The sequence below is a fragment of the Diadema setosum genome, chromosome 22 (assembly GCF_964275005.1).
Source record: "Diadema setosum chromosome 22, eeDiaSeto1, whole genome shotgun sequence".
Classification (NCBI taxonomy): Eukaryota; Metazoa; Echinodermata; class Echinoidea; order Diadematoida; family Diadematidae; genus Diadema; species Diadema setosum.
This window is the reverse complement of record NC_092706.1, coordinates 16,922,655-16,941,403: the sequence shown is the minus strand read 5'-3', so window position 1 is coordinate 16,941,403 and position 18,749 is coordinate 16,922,655.

Sequence of the window (18,749 nt, the reverse complement as noted above, 5' to 3'; positions counted from 1 at the left end):
GGCAGTTGTGACGAAAAGAGAGACGGCAAGGGAGACGAGATCGCTTAATTTAACGATATGATTTCCTAATAAATTACATTGATACACCGATTTCATTAAAATTTAATGCATTTACAATGTGCTTTACGATGAATTTTCTTCAGGTGACTTCCACTTTTGATTATTGCAAAAACGCGGAAAGGGTGACGAAATCACATACGGAAGTTAAAAATGAAGGGTGATGAAGTCAAGTTATGATACGTTTTGCTTAGCTTTAGGCATCACTTTTGTGAAATAGTAATATAAAAAGAAATGAAACTCAATTAATACCACTTTGTTGTGCTTTGAAGTTCCATGAATTTCAATGCATCGATATCAAAAACTTTCATTCCTTGAGAAGTGTGCTTTGTGTTTGAGGGCTGAAATACTTTAATAAACTAATACACCAATGTCTTTACAATTAAATGAGAATAATGTGGTTTATAATGAATTATCGTCAATCCAAATTAAATGTCTTTCAGTGCATCCATACCAAAGACTTTCTCTTCTTGACACATGTACTTTGCTTTTGAAGGTGGAAATACTTAAAACATTAGAGTTAATGAAAAAAAAATCGGCAAGGAGGACGAAATTGATGCAGTCCACAATATGCTGATATAGCCAAAAATCTTATCTTGTCTGGAGTTGAATGCTTACCAATGCTCCATAAGAATCACTTAATTCCACGATATTCTTTCCTTACTACTGATCCATAACACAGGTGTTCTCTCCCAGAGAGATGCAATATGCAATCGAAGGGTTAGATACATAAATTAGTTAAACGTCAATGGTGACGAAAAGAGGCGGCAAAGGTGACGAAATCGCTTTATTCAACAAAATGCATATCAAATCAATTACATTGATACAGAAAGTTCTTTCCTCAAATGACTTGCACTTTTGATAAGAGAGCTTAAATTTATTAGACAGTTGTAAATAAAAGTTGACCCAAAAGCGCGGTAAGGGTTAAGAAATCACATACATGTGATCAACATAAAGGGTGATGAATTCAAATGTGATACGTTTTGCTTGCTTAGGCATCACTTTGGTAAAATAATAAAAAAAAAACTCTGTAAATACCACTTTGCTATGCTTTCAAGCTCCATACCTTTCTATGTGTCCATACCAAAGTCTTTCTCCACTTGAGACATGTTCTTTGCATTTGAGGGCTCAAATACCTCAAAAATAAAGGGTGATGAAAGACAGTTGGGAATGGTAACGAAATTGATGCAGTCAGCGATATGATAATATCCCCAAAACAGTTATCCAACTTTGGTCTGGAGTTCAATGCTTGTCAATGCTCACTAACACAGGCGTTCTCTCCCGGAGAGATGCAATATCCAATCGAGTTCTTACATACATAAAGGAGCTAAACGTCAGTGGTGACGAAAAGAGGCGGCAAGGGTGACGAAATCGCTCTAATTTCGCGATATCCTTTCTTTAAAAATTACAATGATACACAAATTTCGTGACAATTGAATGCATCCCCCAAATTCCTAAAATAGTTATCTAACTTTGGTCTGGAGTGAAATGCGTTCTCTCATTTAGAGAGATGCAATATCCAATCGAGGGCTTACATATATAAAGGAGTTAAACGTCAATTTTGAAGAAAAGAGGCGGCAAGGATGACAAAATCGATTAATTCCACAATATGCTTTCCTAATGCATTGATATACCAATCTCGATCTTCTTTCCGATGAATTATCTTCCATTGACTTGCACCTTTGATTAGAGACCTCAAATATATTAAACAGTTGTAAATGAAGGTTAACGCAAAGGCGCGGCAAGGGTGACGAAATCACAAACGGCAGCTGAACATAACAAGTCAAATTATATGTTTTGCTTTGCTTAGGCATCACTTTGGTAAAAAAGAAAGTAATAGTAAGTTTATAATTCTCTGTTGATACCACTTTGCTGTGCTATCAAGTTCCATGCCTTTCAATGTGTCCAAACCAAAGACTTTCTCAACTTGAGACATGTGAGGGCTCAAATACCAAAGGCAGAAAGGGTGATGAAAAATGTTTGAAAAGGTAACGAAATTTAGGCAGTCAACGATATGATTAATATCCCCAAAACAGCTATCCAACTTCTCACCAATTTCTTTACAATTTAATGCATCTCAATGTGGTTTATAATGAATTATCGGCAATCCAAATTCCATGACTTTCTCTTGAGACATGTACTTTGCATTTGAGGGCACCAATACTTAAAACATTAGGGGAGATGAAAAAAAAAAAATTGGTAACGACGAAATTGATGCAGTCAACAATATCCTTATATACCACAAAATCTTATCTGGTTTGGAGTTGAATGCTTACCAATGCTCCATAACAATCACTTAATTCCACAATATTCTTTCCTTATAAGTGAAACTGATACACCAATTTCTTTATTACTGCTCCATAACACAGGTGTTCTTTCTCGGAGAGATGCACAATATGCACTCGAAGGCTTAGATACATAAATTAGATAAACATCAATGGTGACGAAAAGAGGCGACAAGGGTGACGAAATCGCTTTATTCCAGAAAATGCATATCTAATAAATTACATTGCTACAGAAATTTCTTTCCTCAACATGTGTTGAACATAAAGGGTGATGACTTCAAATGTGATACGTTTTGCTTTCTTTGTCATCACTTTGGTAAAATAATAAAAAACTCTGTAAATACCACTTTGCTATGCTTTCAAGCTCCATACCTTTCAATGTGTCCATACCAAAGTCTTTCTCGACTTTAGACATTTTCTTTGCATTTGAGGGCTCAAATACTTCAAGAATAAAGAGCGGAAAGACATTTGGGAAGAGTAACGAAATGGACGCAGTCAGCGATATACTAATATCCCCAAAACAGTTATTTCGTCACCCTTGCCGCCTCTCTTTTTGTCGTCACTGAGGTGTCTAATCAAAAGTAGAAGTCACTTCAAGATAATTCATGGTAAAGAACATTGAGAAGCTTTCAATTGTAAAGAAATTGGTGTATCAATGCAATTTATAAGGAAAGCGTATCGTGGAATTAAGCGAGTTCGTCACCCTTATTGCCTCTTTTTGTCACCATTGACGTCTAACTCCTTTATGTATGTAAGCCCTCGATTGCATCTTCCATCTCTCCGAGAGAGAACGCCTGTGTTGTGAAGCAGTGATAAGCAATCGACTCCAGACCAAAGTTTCATAACTGTTTTGGATATATAAGCATATTGTCGACTCCCATCAATTTCGTCACCCATGCCCACTTTTTTTTATTACCCTTTATGCTTTAAGTATTTGAGTCCTCAATCCAAAACAGTTATCCAACTTTCATCTGGAGTTAAATGCTTATCAATGCTCCATAACATAGGCGAACATAAAGGGTGACGAAATCACATGCGGCAGTTGAACATGAAGGGTGCCGAAGTGAAATTATGATACGATTTGCTTTGCTTAGGTATCACTTTGGGAAAATAGTAATAGTAAGTATTATATAACTCTCTGTTGATACCACTATGCTGTGCTTTCAAGTTCCATGCCTTTCGATGTGTCCATACCAAAGTCTTTCTCAACTTGAGACATGTGCTTGTCATTTGAGGGCGCAATTACCTAAAGCATAAAGTGTGATGAAAAAAGTCGGGAAGGGTAACAAAATCGATGCAGTCAACGATATGATTATATCCCCAAAACAGTTATCTGGAGTTATCTGGAGTTGAATACTTATCAATGCTCCATAACACAGGCGTTCACTCCCGGAGAGAATCAATATGCAATCGAGGGCTTACATACATAAAGGAGTTAGACGTCAATGGTGACAAAAAGAGGCGGTAAGGGTGAAGAACTCGCTTAATTCCACGATATGCTTTCCTTATAAATGACATTGATACACCAATTTCTTTACAATTGAAAGCATCTCAATGTTCTTTACTTTTGATTAGATAGCTCAAATCTTGTAGACATTTGTAAATAAACGTTTACGCAAAGCGCATCAAGGGTAACGAAATCACATACTGCAGTTGAACATAAATGGTGACGAAGTGAAATTATGTTACGTTTTGCTTAGCTTAGGCATCACTTTGGTATTGTAGTAAAAGTAAGTAGTATAATCAATTTGCAATCGAGGTCTTATATACAGTTAAACTGCAGTGGTGACAAAAAAAGAGACTGCAAGGGAGACGAAATCGCTTAATTCAACGATATTATTTCCTTATGAATTACATTGAGACACCGATTTCGTCAAATTTTAATGCATTTACAATGTGCTTTACGATGAATTATTTCATGTGACTTGCACTTTTGATTAGAGCAAAAACGCGGTAAGAGTGACGAAGTCACATACGGCAGTTAAAAATAAAGGGCGATGAAGTCAAGTTATGATACGTTTTGCTTAGCTTAAGGCATCACTTTTGTGAAATAGTAATATAAAAAGAAATCAAACTCCATTAATACCACTTTGTTGTGCTTTGAACTTCCATGCCTTTCAATGCATCGATATCAAAAACTTTAATTCCTTGAAAAGTGTGCTTTGTGTTTGAGTTCTCAAATACTCAAAGCATAAAGGGTAATGAAAAAAAAAAGTCGGAAAGGGTGACTAAATTGATGGAGTCTACAACATGTTTATATCACCAGTTATCCAACTTTCGTCTTGGGTTGAAAGCAGTGATAAATCACTGCTCCGGTAAGGGCGACGAAATACGATATGATTTAATTATAAATTAAACTGATACACCAATTCCTTTACAATTTAATGCATCTCAATGTGGTTTATAATGAATTATCGTCAATCCAACTTCCATTCCTTTCTCTTCTTGAGACATGTACTTTGCATTTGAATTCACAAATACTTCAAACATTAGGGTTGATGAAAAAAAAATTCGGCAAGAAGGACGAAATTGATGCAGTCAACAATATGCTTATATACCCAAAAATTGTATCTGGTCTGGAGTTGAATGCTTACTCCATAACAATCGCTTAATTCCACGATATTCTTTCCTTATAAATGAAACTGATACACCAATTTCTTTATCACTGCTCCATAACACAGGTGTTCTCTCCCGAAGAGATGCAATATGCAATCGAAGGCTTAGATACATATATTAGTTAAACGTCAATGGTGACGAAAAGAGGCGGCAAGGGTGACGAAATCGCTTCATTCCACAAAATGCATATCTAATAAATTACATTGATACAGAAATTTCTGTGCAATTGAAAGCAGCTCAATGTTGTTTACGATGAATTATCCTCAAGTGACTTGCACTTTTGATAAGAGAGCTCAAATCTATTAGACAGTTGCAAATAAAAGTTGACGCAAAAGCGTGACAAGGGTTAAGAAATCACATACATGTGTTGAAAATAAAGGATGATGAATCCAAAAGTGATACGTTTTGCTTGCTTAGGCATCACTTTGGTAAAATAATAAAAAACTCTGTAAATACCACTCTTTTTGCTATGCTTTCAAGCTCCATACCTTTCAATGTGTCCATATCAAAGTCTTTCTCCACTTGAGACATGTTCTTTCCATTGGAGGGCTCAAATACCTCAAAAATAAAGGGTGATGAAAGACAGTTGGGAAGGGTAACGAATTGATGCACTCAGCGATATGCTAATATCCCCAAAACAGTTATCCAACTTTGGTCTGGAGTTCAATGCTTGTCAATGCTCACTAATACACGCGTTCTCTCCCGGAGAGATGCAATATCCAATCGACTGCTTACATACATAAAGGAGCTAAACGTAAGTTGGTGACGAAAAGATTCGGCAAGGGTGACAAAATCGCTTAATTCCGCGATATCCTTTCTTAAAAGATTACATTGATACACCAATTTCGTGACAATTGAATGCATCCCCCAAATCCCCAAAACAGTTATCAAACTTTGGTCTGGAGTTAAATGCGTTCTCTCATTTAAAAAGATACAATATCCAATCGAGAGCTTACATACATAAAGGAGATAAACGTCAATTTTGAAGAAAAGAGGCGGCAAGGATGACAAAATCGATTAATTCCACAATATGCTTTCCTAAAACATTGATACACCAATTTTATCTCAATCTTCTTTCCGATGAATTATCTTAAGTGACTTGCACTTTTGATTAGAGACCTCAAATATATTAAACAGTTGTAAATGAAGGTTAACGGAAAAGCGCGGCAAGGGTGACGAAATCACAAACGGCAGCTTAACATAACGAAAAAATGATGAAAAAAAAATAATGAAAAATGTTTGAAAAGGTAACGAAATTGAGGCAGTCAACGATATGATAATATCCCCAAAAAAGCTATCCAACTTTCATCTGGAGTTAAATGCTCACGGAGAGAATCAATATGCAATAGAGAGCTTACATACATAAAGGAGTTAGACGTCAGAGGCGGTAAGGGTGACGGTAAGGGCGGTAAGGGTGACGAACTCGCTCCACGATATGCTTTCCTTATAAATTGCATTGATACACCAATTTCTTTACAATTGAAAGCATCTCAATGTTCTTTACGATGAATTATCTTGAAGTGACTTCTACTTTTGATTAGACAGCTCAAATCTTTTAGACATTTGTAAATAAACGTTGACGCAAAGCGCAGCAAGGGTGACGAAATCACATACTGCAGTTGAACATAAATGATGACGAAGTGAAATTTTGTTACTTTTGCATAGCTTAGGCATCACTTTGGTATTATAGTAAAAGTAAGTAATATATGCAATATGCAATCGAGGGCTTATATAAACGGCAGTGGTGACGAAAAGAAAGACGGCAAGGAGACGAAATCGCTTAGTTTAACGATATTATTTCCTTATAAATTATATTGATACACCGATTTCGTTAAAATTTAATGCACTTACAATGTGCTTTACGATGAATTTTCATGTGACTAGCAAAAACGCGGTAAGGGTGACAAAATCACATACGGCAGTTAGAAATAAAGGGTGACGAAGTCAAGTTATGATTCGTTTTGCTTAGCTTTAGGCATCACTTTTGTAAAGTAGTAATATAAAAAGAAATCAAACTCAATTAATAACCACAATGTTGTGCTTTGAAGTTCCATGCCTTTCAATGCATGGATATCAAAAACCTTCATTCCTTGAGAAGTGTGCTTTGTGTTTGAGGGCTCAAATACATAAAAGCATAAAGTGTGATGAAAAAAAAGTCGGAAAGGGTGACGAAATTGATGGAGTCGACAATATGCTTATATCCCCAGTTATCCAACTTTCGTCTTGAGTTGAATTTTTATCACTGCTCCGTAAGGGCGGCGAAATCACTTAATTCTACGATATGCTTTGATTATCAATTAAACTGATACACCAATTTCTTTACAATTTAATGCATCTCAATGTGGTTTATAATGAATTATCGGCAATCCAAATTCCATGACTTTCTCTTGAGACATGTACTTTGCATTTGAGGGCACCAATACTTAAAACATTAGGGTTGATGAAAAAAAAAAATTGGCAAGGACGAAGTTGATGCAGTGAACAATATCCTTATATACCCCAAAATCTTATCTGGTTTGGAGTTGAATGCTTACCAATGCTCCATAACAATCACTTAATTCCACAATATTCTTTCCTTATAAGTGAAACTGATACACCAATTTCTTTATTACTGCTCCATAACACAGGTGTTCTTTCTCGGAGAGATGCACAATATGCACTCGAAGGCTTAGATACATAAATTAGATAAACATCAATGGTGACGAAAAGAGGCGACAAGGGTGACAAAATCGCTTTATTCCAGAAAATGCATATCTAATAAATTACATTGCTACAGAAATTTCTTTCCTCAACATGTGTTGAACATAAAGGGTGATGACTTGAAATGTGATACGTTTTGCTTTCTATGTCATCACTTTTTAAAATAATAAAAACTCTGTAAATACCACTTTGCTATGCTTTCAAGCTCCATACCTTTCAATGTGTCCATACCAAAGTCTTTCTCGACTTTAGACATTTTCTTTGCATTTGAGGGCTCAAATACTTCAAGAATAAAGAGCGATGAAAGACATTTGGGAAGAGTAACGAAATGGACGCAGTCAGCGATATACTAATATCCCCAAAACAGTTATTTCGTCACCCTTGCCGCCTCTTTTTGTCATCACTGAGTTGAAACTCCTTTATGTATGTAAGCCCTCGATTGCATCTTGCATCTCTCCGAGAGAGAACGCCTGTGTTGTGAAGCAGTGATAAGCAATCGACTCCAGACCAAAGTTTCATAACTGTTTTGGATATATAAGCATATTGTCGACTCCCATCAATTTCGTCACCCATGCCCACTTTTTTTTATTACCCTTTATGCTTTAAGTATTTGAGTCCTCAATCCAAAACAGTTATCCAACTTTCATCTGGAGTTAAATGCTTATCAATGCTCCATAACATAGGCGAACATAAAGGGTGACGAAATCACATGCGGCAGTTGAACATGAAGGGTGCCGAAGTGAAATTATGATACGATTTGCTTTGCTTAGGTATCACTTTGGGAAAATAGTAATAGTAAGTATTATATAACTCTCTGTTGATACCACTATGCTGTGCTTTCAAGTTCCATGCCTTTCGATGTGTCCATACCAAAGTCTTTCTCAACTTGAGACATGTGCTTATCATTTGAGGGCGCAATTACCTAAAGCATAAAGTGTGATGAAAAAAGTCGGGAAGGGTAACAAAATCGATGCAGTCAACGATATGATTATATCCCCAAAACAGTTATCTGGAGTTATCTGGAGTTGAATACTTATCAATGCTCCATAACACAGGCGTTCACTCCCGGAGAGAATCAATATGCAATCGAGGGCTTACATACATAAAGGAGTTAGACGTCAATGGTGACAAAAAGAGGCGGTAAGGGTGAAGAATTCGCTTAATTCCACGATATGCTTTCCTTATAAATGACATTGATACACCAATTTCTTTACAATTGAAAGCATCTCAATGTTCTTTACTTTTGATTAGATAGCTCAAATCTTGTAGACATTTGTAAATAAACGTTTACGCAAAGCGCATCAAGGGTGACGAAATCACATACTGCAGTTGAACATAAATGGTGACGAAGTGAAATTATGTTACGTTTTGCTTAGCTTAAGCATCACTTTGGTATTGTAGTGAAAGTAAGTAGTATATGCAATTTGCAATCGAGGTCTTATATACAGTTAAACTGCAGTGGTGACAAAAAAAGAGACTGCAAGGGAGACGAAATCGCTTAATTCAACGATATTATTTCCTTATGAATTACATTGAGACACCGATTTCGTCAAATTTTAATGCATTTACAATGTGCTTTACGATGAATTATTTCATGTGACTTGCACTTTTGATTAGAGCAAAAACGCGGTAAGAGTGACGAAGTCACATACGGCAGTTAAAAATAAAGGGCGATGAAGTCAAGTTATGATACGTTTTGCTTAGCTTAAGGCATCACTTTTGTGAAATAGTAATATAAAAAGAAATCAAACTCCATTAATACCACTTTGTTGTGCTTTGAACTTCCATGCCTTTCAATGCATCGATATCAAAAACTTTAATTCCTTGAAAAGTGTGCTTTGTGTTTGAGTTCTCAAATACTCAAAGCATAAAGGGTAATGAAAAAAAAAAAGTCGGAAAGGGTGACTAAATTGATGGAGTCTACAATATGCTTATATCACCAGTTATCCAACTTTCGTCTTGGGTTGAAAGCAGTGATAAATCACTGCTCCGGTAAGGGCGACGAAATCACTTAATTCTACGATATGATTTAATTATAAATTAAACTGATACACCAATTCCTTTACAATTTAATGCATCTCAATGTGGTTTATAATGAATTATCGTCAATCCAACTTCCATTCCTTTCTCTCCTTGAGACATGTACTTTGCATTTGAATTCACAAATACTTCAAACATTAGGGTTGATGAAAAAAAAAATCGGCAAGAAGGACGAAATTGATGCAGTCAACAATATGCTTATATACCCAAAAATTGTATCTGGTCTGGAGTTGAATGCTTACCAGTGCTCCATAACAATCGCTTAATTCCACGATATTCTTTCCTTATAAATGAAACTGATACACCAATTTCTTTATCACTGCTCCATAACACAGGTGTTCTCTCCCGAAGAGATGCAATATGCAATCGAAGGCTTAGATACATATATTAGTTAAACGTCAATGGTGACGAAAAGAGGCGGCAAGGGTGATGAAATCGCTTCATTCCACAAAATGCATATCTAATAAATTACATTGATACAGAAATTTCTGTGCAATTGAAAGCAGCTCAATGTTGTTTACGATGAATTATCCTCAAGTGACTTGCACTTTTGATAAGAGAGCTCAAATCTATTAGACAGTTGCAAATAAAAGTTGACGCAAAAGCGCGACAAGGGTTAAGAAATCACATACATGTGTTGAACATAAAGGATGATGAATCCAAAAGTGATACGTTTTGCTTGCTTAGGCATCACTTTGGTAAAATAATAAAAAACTCTGTAAATACCACTTTTTTTGCTATGCTTTCAAGCTCCATACCTTTCAATGTGTCCATATCAAAGTCTTTCTCCACTTGAGACATGTTCTTTCCATTGGAGGGCTCAAATACCTCAAAAATAAAGGGTGATGAAAGACAGTTGGGAAGGGTAACGAATTGATGCACTCAGCGATATGCTAATATCCCCAAAACAGTTATCCAACTTTGGTCTGGAGTTCAATGCTTGTCAATGCTCACTAATACACGCGTTCTCTCCCGGAGAGATGCAATATCCAATCGACTGCTTACATACATAAAGGAGCTAAACGTAAGTTGGTGACGAAAAGATTCGGCAAGGGTGACAAAATAATAATAATAATAATAATAGTGGCTACTTGTATAGCGCACAGGTCCACTTTTCAGTGCTCATGGCGCTTCAAAAATGAAAAAATATCATATATTTACATGCATATACATATTCAAACATTTCAACAAAGAAAAAAATGGTAAACAAAAGCAAATATATATACCAAATAAAGAATACAACATCAATTAAAAATACAATATTAATCCAATATTAATGACATACAGCAATTACAGTCCTCAGTATGAAAGGAACAGATAAGTTTTAAGTTTGGATTTGAATGACTCTGTAGATGACAGTTCCCTTAACTGAAGAGGTAACTGATTCCACAATTTTGGTCCCATAACGGAAAAAGCACGATCACCATACCCATGTTTTACTCTGGGTGTTTGGAGTAAGAATGCATCTGATGATGAACATAGCCTTCGTGTCGGATTGTATTTTTGAACAGAATTACTTATGTATATTGGGGAAAAAGAATGCACTGAATGATGTACTAATGACAGAATCTTGAAAATAATCCTTTTTTCTACAGGTAACCAAGTAAGGAACGGAGAACTGGTGACATGGAATCAAACTTATTAGTAAAAGTTAATAATCGGGCAGCAGAATTTTGCAACTGTTGAAGTTTTGTGACATCTTTTTTTGAAAGATTACACAACAATGAATTCGAAAAATCCAACCGAGAAGAAATCAAAGCATGAATAAGTATCTCAGCTGCAGATTTAGACAAATATTTCCTTATGAAACTTAAATTACGCAACTGATATCGAACATTCCGCTGAATATGAGTTACATGACTTCGAAATGACATTTCCTGATCAAATATGACACCTAAATTACGGGCTGTTTTCGACGGAGTAATGCAAGTGCTACCGATGTTAACATGACATGACTGATAATCAACTTTGCTTAACATATGCTTTGATCCCAATAACAGAAACTCAGATTTATCATCATTTAGTTTAAGGCCATTGGATGTAAGCCAAATTTCCAGGTCTTGCAAACATGCTTCGAGTTTTACAATGGCGGATGACAATGAAGACACAGTGGGTTTAAAAGACAAATAAAGTTGTATATCATCCGCATAACAATGATAACTAATACAATGCTTGCGAAATACTTCACTAATTGGTTGCATATACAGAGAAAAAAGCAGCGGGCCTCCAACAGAACCTTGAGGTACACCAAACTTGTACGCAGATTGAAATGAATCAAGCAATTCATTATCTTGCAGATACATTGTCAGTTGTGAGAAAACAACCTTTTCAAGCAATTTACTTAAATAAGGTAAATTTGAAATTGGACGGTAATCTTTTAAACACTCCTGATCTAAGCCTGCTAAATCGCTTAATTCCGCGATATCCTTTCTTAAAAGATTACATTGATACACCAATTTCGTGACAATTGAATGCATCCCCCAAATCCCCAAAACAGTTATCAAACTTTGGTCTGGAGTTAAATGCGTTCTCTCATTTAAAGAGATACAATATCCAATCGAGAGCTTACATACATAAAGGAGATAAACGTCAATTTTGAAGAAAAGAGGCGGCAAGGATGACAAAATCGATTAATTCCACAATATGCTTTCCTAAAACATTGATACACCAATTTTATCTCAATCTTCTTTCCGATGAATTATCTTAAGTGACTTGCACTTTTGATTAGAGACCTCAAATATATTAAACAGTTGTAAATGAAGGTTAACGGAAAAGCGCGGCAAGGGTGACGAAATCACAAACGGCAGCTTAACATAACGTCAAATTATATGTTTTGCTTGGCTTAGGAATCACTTTGGTAAAAAAAAAAGTAATAGTAAATTTATAATTCTCTGTTGATACCACTTTGCTGTGCTATCAAGTTCCATGCCTTTCAATGTGTCCAAACCAAAGACTTTCTCAACTTGAGACATGTGAGGGCTCAAATACCAAAGGCAGAAAGGGTGATGAAAAATGTTTGAAAAGGTAACGAAATTGAGGCAGTCAACGATATGATAATATCCCCACAAAAGCTATCCAACTTTCATCTGGAGTTAAATGCTCACGGAGAGAATCAATATGCAATAGAGAGCTTACATACATAAAGGAGTTAGACGTCAATGGTGACAAAGAGGCGGTAAGGGTGACGAACTCGCTCCACGATATGATTTCCTTATAAATTGCATTGATACACCAATTTCTTTACAATTGAAAGCATCTCAATGTTCTTTACCATGAATTATCTTGAAGTGGCTTCTACTTTTGATTAGACAGCTCAAATCTTTTAGACATTTGTAAATAAACGTTGACGTAAAGCGCAGCAAGGGTGACGAAATCACATACTGCAGTTGAACAGAAATGGTGACGAAGTGAAATTATGTTACGTATTTGCTTAGCTTAGGCATCACTTTGGTATTGTAGTAAAAGTAAGTAATATATGCAATATGCAATCCAGGGCTTATATACAGTTAAACGGTAGTTGTGACGAAAAGAGAGACGGCAAGGGAGACGAAATCGCTTAATTTAACGATATGATTTCCTAATAAATTACATTGATACACCGATTTCATTAAAACTTAATGCATTTACAATGTGCTTTACGATGAATTTTCTTCAGGTGACTTCCACTTTTGATTATTGCAAAAACGCGGAAAGGGTGACGAAATCACATACGGAAGTTAAAAATGAAGGGTGATGAAGTCAAGTTATGATACGTTTTGCTTAGCTTTAGGCATCACTTTTGTGAAATAGTAATATAAAAAGAAATGAAACTCAATTAATACCACTTTGTTGTGCTTTGAAGTTCCATGCCTTTCAATGCATCGATATCAAAAACTTTCATTCCTTGAGAAGTGTGCTTTGTGTTTGAGGGCTGAAATACTTTATTAAACTAATACACCAATGTCTTTACAATCGAATCCATCTCAATGTGGTTTATAATGAATTATCGTCAATCCAAATTCAATGTCCTTTAGTGCATCCATACCAAAGACTTTCTCTTCTTGACACATGTACTTTGCTTTTGAAGGTGGAAATACTTAAAACATTAGAGTTAATGAAAAAAAAAATCGGCAAGGAGGACGAAATTGATGCAGTCCACAATATGCTGATATAGCCAAAAATCTTATCTTGTCTGGAGTTGAATGCTTACCAATGCTCCATAAGAATCACTTAATTCCACGATATTCTTTCCTTACTACTGATCCATAACACAGGTGTTCTCTCCCAGAGAGATGCAATATGCAATCGAAGGGTTAGATACATAAATTAGTTAAACGTCAATGGTGACGAAAAGAGGCGGCAAGGGTGACGAAATCGCTTTATTCAACAAAATGCATATCTAATAAATTACATTGATACAGAAAGTTCTTTCCTCAAATGACTTGCACTTTTGATAGAGCTTAGATTTATTAGACAGTTGTAAATAAAAGTTGACGCAAAAGCGTGGTAAGGTTTAAGAAATCACATACATGTGATCAACATAAAGGGTGATGAATTCAAATGTGATACGTTTTGCTTGCTTAGGCATCACTTTGGTAAAATAATAAAAAACTCTGTAAATACCACTTTGCTATGCTTTCAAGCTCCATACCTTTCAATGTGTCCATACCAAAGTCTTTCTCCACTTGAGACATGTTCTTTGCATTTGAGGGCTCAAATACCTCAAAAATAAAGGGTGATGAAAGACAGTTGGGAATGGTAACGAAATTGATGCAGTCAGCGATATGATAATATCCCCAAAACAGTTATCCAACTTTGGTCTGGAGTTCAATGCTTGTCAGTGCTCACTAACACAGGCGTTCTCTCCCGGAGAGATGCAATATCCAATCGAGTTCTTACATACATAAAGGAGCTAAACGTCAGAGGCGGCAAGGGTGACGAAATCGCTCTAATTCCGCGATATCCTTTCTTTAAAAATTACAATGATACACAAATTTCGTGACAATTGAATGCATCCCCCAAATCCCTAAAATAGTTATCTAACTTTGGTCTGGAGTGAAATGCGTTCTCTCATTTAGAGAGATGCAGTATCCAAGCCCACCTTTGAATTGGTCAGCCGTCACGTCGAGGCCTCCATCCGTCCACCTCGCCTATAGGTGCCGGAATCTGCAACAAGCGGGTTTGGGGAGTCACTCGCTGCTGCAGATCCCGGCATGTCCCTCAATGGGTCTCTATTATATAAAATATATTCATGTATATTGTCTTACGTTCCTTGCGTGCGTTTCCCTAGCAAGAACAGGGGATCCTTTCGTTCATATACCTATAGTGTAATTTTATAAATGATACACCTTTCATCATTTTTGTGGTGAGAACAACTTAAAAATATTTGTTAATCCCCTTTCGTATGAGTCGCCTGCACCTAATTAATACTTTAAATCTGTGGTTTGAATTTATTTTGAAGATTATTATGACTCCCACTTTCTGGCACTAAATTGTACTTTTTATTTTTTGGGGCTTGAAGCCCGCAGGTATACTCATACGTCTTTGATTCCAGGATTATATCTGTATCATATTTCTCCGTTGTTTGCTGCAAATATTTTTCTGTATCAACGCCTTAGAGCTCCTTGATATAAACACTGTATATATATATTTTTTCTTCTTCTTCTTTCTTTCGAAACAATGATACAGTTATAGTAATTTTATCTATTTTGTAAAAAACATATCATTGTGTGTGTGCTCTATTTAAATACTGTACATTATTTTGGGTTGAACCATGATATGGATGTGTCTGTGCGTGGTTGAAGGTGTGTGTATGTGGTTGAGTGTGTGCACGTGGATGAGTTAGTGTGCGGTACACGCGCGCGTGTATTGTGTAATTATTTGAGTTTGTCTGAAGAATAATATGAGGTATTCATCAATATCATATGAGCTCCCTCGTGGAGACGTAATGAGCTCCTTTATGGAGACAATATGAGCTCCCTCGTGGAGACTTTATGAGCTCCTTTGTGGAGACAATATGAGCTCCCTCGTGGAGACGATATGAGCTCCCTCGAGGAGACTTGGTATGCATTTAATATTCTTGTTTATATCTCTTTAAGATCTATAATGTTTGTTTTATGTTATAAGTGCTGTCTGGGGCAAATTATTTGTATAGGGCCCCATTTCTCTCTCTCTCTCTCTTCTTTCGATCTTTAAAATAACAACAACAACAACAGTATCCAATGGAGGGCTTACATATATAAAGGAGTTAAACGTCAATTTTGAAGAAAAGAGGCGGCAAGGATGACAAAATCGATTAATTCCACAATATGCTTTCCTAAAACATTGATACAGCAATTTTATCTCAATCTTCTTTCCGATGAATTATCTTAAGTGACTTGCACTTTTGATTAGAGACCTCAAATATATTAAACAGTTGTAAATGAAGGTTAACGAAATCGCTTAGTTTAACGATATGATTTCCTAATAAATTATATTGATACACCGATTTCGTTAAAATTTAATGCATTTACGATGTGCTTTACGATGAATATTCATGTGACTAGCAAAAACGCGGTAAGGGTGACAAAATCACATACGGCAGTTAGAAATAAAGGGTGACGAAGTCACGACGAAGTCAAGTTATGATTCGTTTTGCTTAGCTTTAGGCATCACTTTTGTGAAATAGTAATATAAAAAGAAATCAAACTCAATTAATAACCACATTGTTGTGCTTTGAAGTTCCATGCCTTTCAATGCAGGCATATCAAAAACCTTCATTCAAGCATATTGTCGACTCCATCAATTTCGTCACCCTTTCCGACTTTTTTTTCATCACACTTTATGCTTTAAGTATTTGAGCCCTCAAACACAAAGCACACTTCTCAAGGAATGAAGGTTTTTGATATCCATGCATCCATGCATGAGAAGTGTGCTTTGTGTTTGAGGGCTCAAATACTTAAAGCATAAAGTGTGATGAAAAAAAAGTCGGAAAGGGTGACGAAATTGATGGAGTCGACAATATGCTTATATCTCCAGTTATCCAACTTTCGTCCTGAGTTGAATTTTTATCACTGCTCCGTAAGGGCGGCGAAATCACTTAATTCTATGATATGCTTTAATTATCAATTAAACTGATACACCAATTTCTTTACAATTTAATGCATCTCAATGTGGTTTATAATGAATTATCGTCAATCCAAATTCCATGCCTTTCTGTTCTTAACACATGTACTTTGCATTTGTGGGCACAAATACTTAAAATATCAGTGGAGATGAAAAAGAAATGGCAACTAAGAAATTGATGCAGTCAACAATATGCTTATATACCTAACAATCTTATCTGGTTTGGAGTTGAATGCTTACCAATGCTCCATAACAATCACTTAATTCCACGATATTCTTTCCTTATAAATGAATCTGTACACCAATTTCTTTATTACTGCTCCATAACACAGGTGTTCTCTTCCGGAGAGATGCAATATGTAATCGAAGGCTTAGATACATAAATTAGTTAAACGTCAATGGTGACGAAAAGAGGCGGCAAGGGGAACGAAATCGCTTTATTCCACAAAATGCATATCTAATAAATTACATTGATACAGATTTTTTTTTTACAATTGAAAGCAGTTCAATGTTGTTAACGATGAGTTGTCCTCAAGTGACTTGCACTTTCGATAAGAGAGCTCAAATCTATTACACAGTTGTAAATAAAGGTTGACGCAAAAGCGCGGCAAGGGTTAAGCAATCGCATACATGTGTTGCACATAAAGGGTGATGAATTCAAATGTGATGCGTTTTGCTTGCTTAGGCGTCACTTTGGAAGAATAATAAAAAAACTCTGTAAATACCACTTTGCTATGCTTTCAAGTTCCATACCTTTCAATGCGTCCATACCAAAGTCTTTTAAAACTTGAGACATGTTCTTTGCATTTGAGGGCTCAAATACCTCAAGAATAAAGGGTGATATTTGGTCATCTGGTCTTCGTATCGGAAGGACGTGTTTTCATGAGCTCCCGGAAAAGTGCACTTTTTTCCAGTCAAATAGCAGATTCACAGGACGTTATTACACCATTCTGGCGGCAAAAGGACGATGGTGAGAACTACGTTATTGATTTTTCTTAACTATAGGACATTTTTTAGATTTTGGCCATTTTATTGAAATATTTTGGTCAATTTCTTCACTTGACTTTGTTTATTTTCTGAGCGTGAGCGCGGTATATAAACACTTTGCGCATAATTTTCACCTTGGATACTACGCATGACTGTGAGCACGAGTATGCGCAAATTTTGTGTGCGCAAGTGATTGGTGTCAGCTCTACGCGGTATTGCCACCGAACTAAAACATAGTGGAATGCGTGTTCACCCAGGAAATACGCAGCCACCAAAACTTGCTACCACCGCCATTTTGATAGGGCAATTTTTCCTTATATGGAGTGCAGGCTATATGGATCCAACCACTCTCTCATTTTCGATTGTTCATGCACGCGTCATGTCGCGCACCCCACCCCCACTTCCTCATCAATCGCGCACACACTGGTAACACGGGAGGTATATGGTATGATCAAGGAGGTATGTTCAATTCGGTGTAATAATGGCATAGATAAAAATGGCAGTGGTAAAAATGGCAGAGGTAAAAATGGCAGAGGTGAAAATGTCAGATGTAATAATGGCAGAGGTAAATAATAAGACAGTGGTACAAATGTCAGAGGTAAAGTTGTCAGTGGTCGAAATGTCAGTGGTCAAAATGCCAGAGATAAAAATGTCATTGATAAAAATTTAGTCGTAGAAATGCAAGATGACGAGGTAAAAGTGACAGAGATTTTATTTTCCTTCATGTTTCTGACACCTTTCTAGATAGCAATACGCGCTTTTCGTGCCTTCTCCTGAAATAATTAAAGCACGGGGGAGACCGGGGAGAAATGGGACACGGGGAGAAATATAAACTCATGTATATGAGTTGAAAAATGGTCGGCAAGTCAACAATCCAATTATATCAGTATGATGTATACATGTATTACCCAATATATATTCTGTGGGAAGTTTCTTGCCAAAAGGTCAGAGGTCAAAAGGTCAAAGTTCAAGTGAAAGTGC